The following is a 6773-nucleotide window of genomic DNA, read 5'->3' on the forward strand; positions in this document are numbered from 1 at the left end:
TAATCCATTGCACTTAGAAATTGCGTAGTTCTTACTGTATAATCACTATTTATAATGAAATGGTTAATTTTCTGCTAAAATAAATACTTATATTGAGATCACTGTGTTATTTTCCCGACTCTATTTTCTATAAATTTAAACTCACCATTTAGTTGCAACAATGAGTATACATTAGTTTACCAGATTTTCTCATAATATGACAATAGGTGTCTAAATTAGAGAATATGACACTCATTTTGATGTAGGGGAGACCTGAAGAGATAGAATTGATGTCAAAAAGGATTTACTGATAGATTTACTTAAAAGTAATTAAATGATACTCAGAATTTAGCTAAAGGAGCACAGCATCCAAAATACCCAATAGGTGGTGTGCTAACTAAGGCAGCTGAGGTCTAGCAAAATTTAGGGTCCTGATAGGCTAATGTTTGTTTACCATGATTAGGCTAATTAGACCCATTCCCATGACAATGCAGACAACTCTGATTTACAACCAGTGATTATGCCCATTCTCATTCTAAGAGGATACCTCTCAGCTCCTGCTTCCAGGGTCAGTTCAAGTTAGCAGGGCAGTGTGACAATCACCATTAAGTACTGGTCTGTCCTCTAGTCTGTGGGGCTTGTTTGTAATAGTGGACATTCATGTCCTCCTTTGCAAAATGCTTCCGCGTTAAGGTAAATGACTCTGATAATTAGAAACAGGTTGAGCCTAGGAGGCAAGAACATGTTCCTTATCAAAAAGGTAAGCACTGTGACCCAAGGACAGCCCTTAAGGGGTCCACACAAAGAACTCTGAAAACATGAGTTCACAAATATATCATTTTTCAACTATGCAAAATATAGGGATTCAATATGAAGTCTGAGTGGCTTCACAGACCTAAAAGGATAGACAGCTATACTAATGAGCCAGCTTGTCAGAAAGATATTAAGGAATGAGATAAAGAGATTCAGGCAATGGTGAACTCTGGGCAATTATCCAACTCAGCGACCTTTATTGTTTGTGCTTACACAGGCAGGGAGATACCTAAGTTCAAGTTCATCCTAGAACAGACTGACTTTAGGTTCAGGCATGGTGGTAATGGTAAATACAAGATGGGACTATAGGTAGCTAAACTTATTATGTGTGCTTACAAAATCAAGCATATCTCTGAGATCATTTGCTATGTTAAGAAAATGTACTTGTTGTCTCTTTCTCTGAGTCAAGGGACTAAGGCCATAAAATGCTGATTTGTGGAACCTAGGGTAATGATTGAATAGATATACAAATGAAAAACTGAGCTTTGATCGGCAATAGCTGCACTATCTACACAGCTCTCTGGAGAGCCAGCTAAAGCAGAACACAGCTCTTGGCTATACACATGACTGATTTCCAGTAGTTCTTTTGCTACTCCCAAACATCCCTTTCTAGGAATTCCTCTCCAAGCCAAGGCTTGCCCTTGGCAATGTCCTTACCAAAACCTCAAACAATCAACATTAAGTAATGTTTAAAATGCAACCCTCTAAAAATGCAACCCTTGACATTGTTGTAATCTCTTTGCTATAAACTTATCATTAACTCTATTTAATGTTAACATCAAGATTATAATTTTGGTGAATCCTTTATGAAGATTATTGGAAATTATAACTATTTTCTTACAAACCAACAAATGCACCATCAAATATTTGGCTGGCTTCCTTCAGAAATCAGTGCCATACTAGGGAGCTTCTTGGATGTAGCTGCAATTACATAGTAATTGTGGACCAGTTTCACTGACAACACTTGCCTTGGAAGATCAATCTAATGTTGTAGAGTTAAGCAAATTTCTATTCTGGCCTTCATAGTTCTATTGCACATGAATTATACAATTTTATGGAAGATCAGAAAAAGAAGAGATTGACAGGAAAAAGGTGAATAAATAACTCATCTAATCTGTCTAATAGTAGACACAACTCTCAACCTATGAAATAAATATAATAGAAAACAAGAGGCTTTTGCATTGTGTTTGTTGGCAAATTCCTTTTATCTTGCCTTGTTGGACACACTGGTTATATCTAACAATATAATTTTTAAAAGCCTATGTATAATTGTTGCTGGACAGCCAAGAATCTTCTGAGAGAGAGAAAGAACACATAGGAGACCTGGGCACCCAGTAGGCAATTGATGACAAAGCTAATGTAAAAAATAAGAACATGGACATATACTGGACATATGGTAATCTTGGATGAGAGTGAGTCCAAATGCTATAGTAAAACCCTGTGACTACAGCGAGTCGGAAACATAGATTATCATTTCAGTAGATGAAGTGGAACGAGATTGAATAGGAGGAAATATTGAGCAAAATGTGCTTTATCGGATTTGGAAATTTGCTTGCTAATGCTGTCTTGAACAATTTTAATGAAATTGGGAAGCAAACAGATTCTCCAACATAGAAACTACAAAGAAAACATGCTGATAGCTCTAATAGAGCTGTTTTCTGGGTAGGAAAAAGAGTGCAAATATGACGACAATGACGGCACATGTGCCTGAAAATTCTCTTTTTCTTTTTTTTCTGATAATCCTCAATATTTTTTCTATTTTTCTACTAGTTATTTTTTCTTTTTTTATTAGATATATTCTTTATTTACATTTCAAATTATTTCCCCTTTTCGGGTCCCCCCCCACGCAAAAGTCCCATAAGACATCTCCCCTCCCCCTGTTCCCCAATCAACCCCCTTCTGCTTCCTTGTTCTGGTATTCCCCTACACTGCTGACCAGGAGCCTCTCCTCCCTTTGATGTCCAACAAGGCCATCCTCTGCTGCCTATGCCTCTGGAGCCATACATAACATACATAACACCATATGTGCTATCTGGTTGATGTTTTTGTCCCTTGGAGCTCTGGGAGTACTGGGTGGCTCATTGTCCTATGGTGCTGCAAACCCCTTCAACTCCTTTGGTCCTTCTCTAGCTCCCCCATTGGGGATCCTGTGCTCAGTTCAATGGCTGGCTGGGAGTGCCCCCCTATGTATTTCTCATGCACTAGCAGAGCCTCCCAGGTGACAGCTATATCTGGATCCAGTCAGCAAGACTTGTGGGCATCGATAATAGAGTCTGGGTTTTATAACTGTATACGGGATGGATCCCTGGGTGGGGTAGTCTGTGGATGGTCTTTCTCTCAGTCTCTGCTCCACACTTTGTATCTCCTTCTGTAGGTACTTTGTTCTCCCTTCTAAGAAGGACCAGAGTATCCATACTTTGTTCTTCCTTCTTCTTGGGCATCGTTTGATATGTGAATTGTGTCTTGGGTATTCCAAGCTTCTAGGCTAATATCCACTTATCAGTGAGTGCATACCATGTGTGTTCTTTTGTGATTTGGTTACCTCACTCAGGATAATATTTTCTAATTCCATTCATTTGCCTAAGAATTTCATTAATTCATTTTTTATTCGACATATTCTTTATTTACATTTCAAGTGATTTTCCTTTTCCTGGATCCCCTTCCCCGAAAGTCCCATAAGCCCTCTTCCTGCTCCCCAATCCACCCCTTCCCACTTCCCTGTCCTGGCATTCCCCCACACTGCTGCACCAAACCTTTCCAGGACCAAGGGCCATTCCCTCCTTCCCCTTGGGCATCATTTGATATGTGAATTGTGTCTTGGATATTGCAAGCTTCTAGGCTAATATCCATTTATCAGTGAGTGCATACTATGAGTGTTCTTTTGAGACTGGGTTACCTCACTTAGGATGATGTTTTTTAATGCTGAGTAGTACTCCATTTTGTAAATGTACCACATTTTCTGTATCCATTTCTATGTTGAGGGACATCTGGGTTCTTTCCAGCTTCTGCTATGAACATAGTGGAGCATGTGTCCTTATTAAAAGTTGCAGTATATTCTGAGTATATGCCCAGGAGTGACATAGCTGGGTCCTCAAGTAGTATTATGTCCAATTTTCTGAGGAACTGAATTCAATCCTGTTTGAAACATGTTTTGTGTTACTTCAGAAGCAATTGACAAAACAGAAAGTAAAGCAAAAAAGGCAAGAGGAGAAACAGTAAATAATGGAAGGCAAGACTTTGATATTAGGCAGTTTGAAGTTAGTACGATTGGACAAATGAGACCTTGTATCACAAAATGAAGGAGGAGGAGAGGGAGAAGAAGGAGGAGGTGAAGAAGAGAAAGAAGGAGAAGAGGAAGGAGAAAGGGAGATGAGAAGGAAGGAGGATAAGGAAAAGAAAGGAAAGATAAGAATAAATAAACAAGTCAATCAGTATGAATAGAGACTGGTAGTCCAAACTATCATAATAATCTTTTGTAACAAGAATTTCTTTAGTTCTATTATTTTGTTTTGATTTTATTATGTTATGCCTCTATATCTCTGTTTTCCAATGGTCTTATGTGACCTCTGGGAAAGAGTGCTGTGACCCCAAAGGAGTCATGGCCTGCAGGGTGAGGATCACTAATTCTAATCACACTAACCACTTAAGTTTTTGAAAAATTTTGTATGCCAGGATTTTCTTTTCATATTTGGGGGGATGACTAGAAAGAGGGATGGTGATTTTTATTGTTGCCAAAACAAAAATTAATTTTAAAAACCTTACATTTTATCCACATTTTAAAATGTTATCCTTTACTAAAAGAGAAAATGTGCCTGTTTCAGGTATATTTGTATTGCTGTGATGTTTTATAAATAATCAATTACAACAGAGAAAAAGGCATCTTATAAGAGTCTTCTTTGGGGGCTTCTCGCTGTTTCAGTGAGGGAGTCCATGATCATCATGGCAGGGAGACAGACAGGCATGGTGCTAGCACAGGAACCGAGATCTTGTATCTTGAGACAGCAACCACAAGACAGACAGAGAGAGAGAGAGAGAGAGAGAGAGAGAGAGAGAGAGAGAGAGAGAGAGAGAGAGAGAGAGAGAGAGAACTTTGATTGCAAGGCAAGGAATTTGAAACTTCAAAGTCCACCTCTCTTGACATACCACCTCCATCAAAGCCACACCTCATAATCCTTCCCCAAAATACCTATCACCTGGGTATCAAGCTTTCAAATATATGAACCTATGAGAAGCCTTTCACATTCAAACCACCACAGCACTTACACTTTTAAATTTATTTAAATAAAACTTACTACATAGCCAGAACTAGTCTTTAGTTTTTTCACAGATTCAAACACCTTTGAGTTTTTTAATAACACCTATATCTGGATATCAGTTCCAAAAGCTACAAGTGATATTATCTACCACTGTTCCTTTATTGCTTCAAATTTACATAATACCACAAAACTTGACAGACTTTATAAAATGATTTTTACTGCCTCTGTGGCATTAATTTTATTTCATAGACTTTGGTCACTATGATAACAATGTTAATATTTTCTTAACGCACTTGTTTACCCCCTCATATATTGTGAATTGTTTCTGACCTTTTGGGGAGGGCTTTCAATGTGAAGTTACTAACCATTGTGCAAGCCATACCTTTGTAATTTCATAGAATTCTTTGGCTTTTCTGCTAATTTGACTTTGAGTTATAAATGAATATATTCTAGGACGTCATGTTAGCAAAACAAAACTTCCAAAGCAATTTGACAAAAACAAAAACACATAAAGGATTTATTCTCCCTCTGTTTCTCTCTCTCTCTGTCTCTGTCTCTCTGTCTCTGTCTCTCTGTCTCTCTGTCTCTCTCTCTCTCTCTCTCTCTCTCTCTCTCTCGTGTGTATGTGTGTGTGTGTGTGTGTGTGTGTGTGTGTCTCTCTCTGCTTGCCTGTCTGTCTGTGGGTGGGTATTTACAAATGCGTGTGATGTCTGCAAAGACTTGAGGTTTCAACCCTCCTCAGCTAATATTTCAGACAATCTTCTGACACTAGCCAATGGTGCTAGGAAATTAACTTGGATCCTCTGCAAAATCTTAAGCTCTATTTACCTCTGAGCCCTTCCTCCAGCTCCAGAAATTTGAAATTTTAATCAACCAGTTGCCATCAAATGTTGTGACTGAAGATACATCTTAATAGGTCATACTATACAGTAGCATATGCATTACTATTCCCGTTAAGATAAAATAGTGCTTTTTCAGTTCATAAAGTATCCATCCTTAAAGATTTAGCTGAAGCATTATTGCATCCTTACTTTCTCCTGAGCAGTCCATGGCTATGCCTCCTTTCCTTTCATGTCTTTGCTACAGACATCATCTCACTCTGATTCCTCAGGTTCTGAACTAATACTGAACTTTTTTTTTTTTTAACAACTGACCATTTTCCCCTCCCTTCTCTCCTCCCCTCCCTCTCCCAAACCTCTCTTCCCAGCCTCCTTTATTCCTCCATTTCTCTTTAGAAAAGGGTGGGCATCCCATGGATATCAACTAGCGTATCCAGTTGCAGTAAGATTAAAACACCTCCTCTCCTAATAAGACTAGATGAGGCAACTCAAAAAGAGAAAAGTGTTAGAGATAGCCTCTGCTCCTTCTGTCAGAAGTCCCACAAGAAGATGAAGCTACAAAACTGTAACATATGTGCAGAGGGCCTAGATCAGTCCCCTGCAGGCTCCCTGGTTGGTGGTTCAGTCGATATGAGCCCCTATGAGTCCTGTTTAGTTGATTCTGTGGGTTTTCTTGTGGTGTCCATCCTTGACCTCTAGCTCCTACAATCTTTCCTCCTTCTCTTCCTCAGGATTCCCTAAGCTCCCCCTAATGTTTGGCTGTACATTATCAGAGAGGTGGAGCCTCTCTGATAACAATTGAGCTAGGTACCAGTCTATGAGTATAGCAGAATATCACTAGGAATCATCCCATTGATCTCTCTCTCTCTCTCTCTCTCTCTCTCTC

Source organism: Apodemus sylvaticus, chromosome 11 (assembly GCF_947179515.1).
Source record: "Apodemus sylvaticus chromosome 11, mApoSyl1.1, whole genome shotgun sequence".
Classification (NCBI taxonomy): Eukaryota; Metazoa; Chordata; class Mammalia; order Rodentia; family Muridae; genus Apodemus; species Apodemus sylvaticus.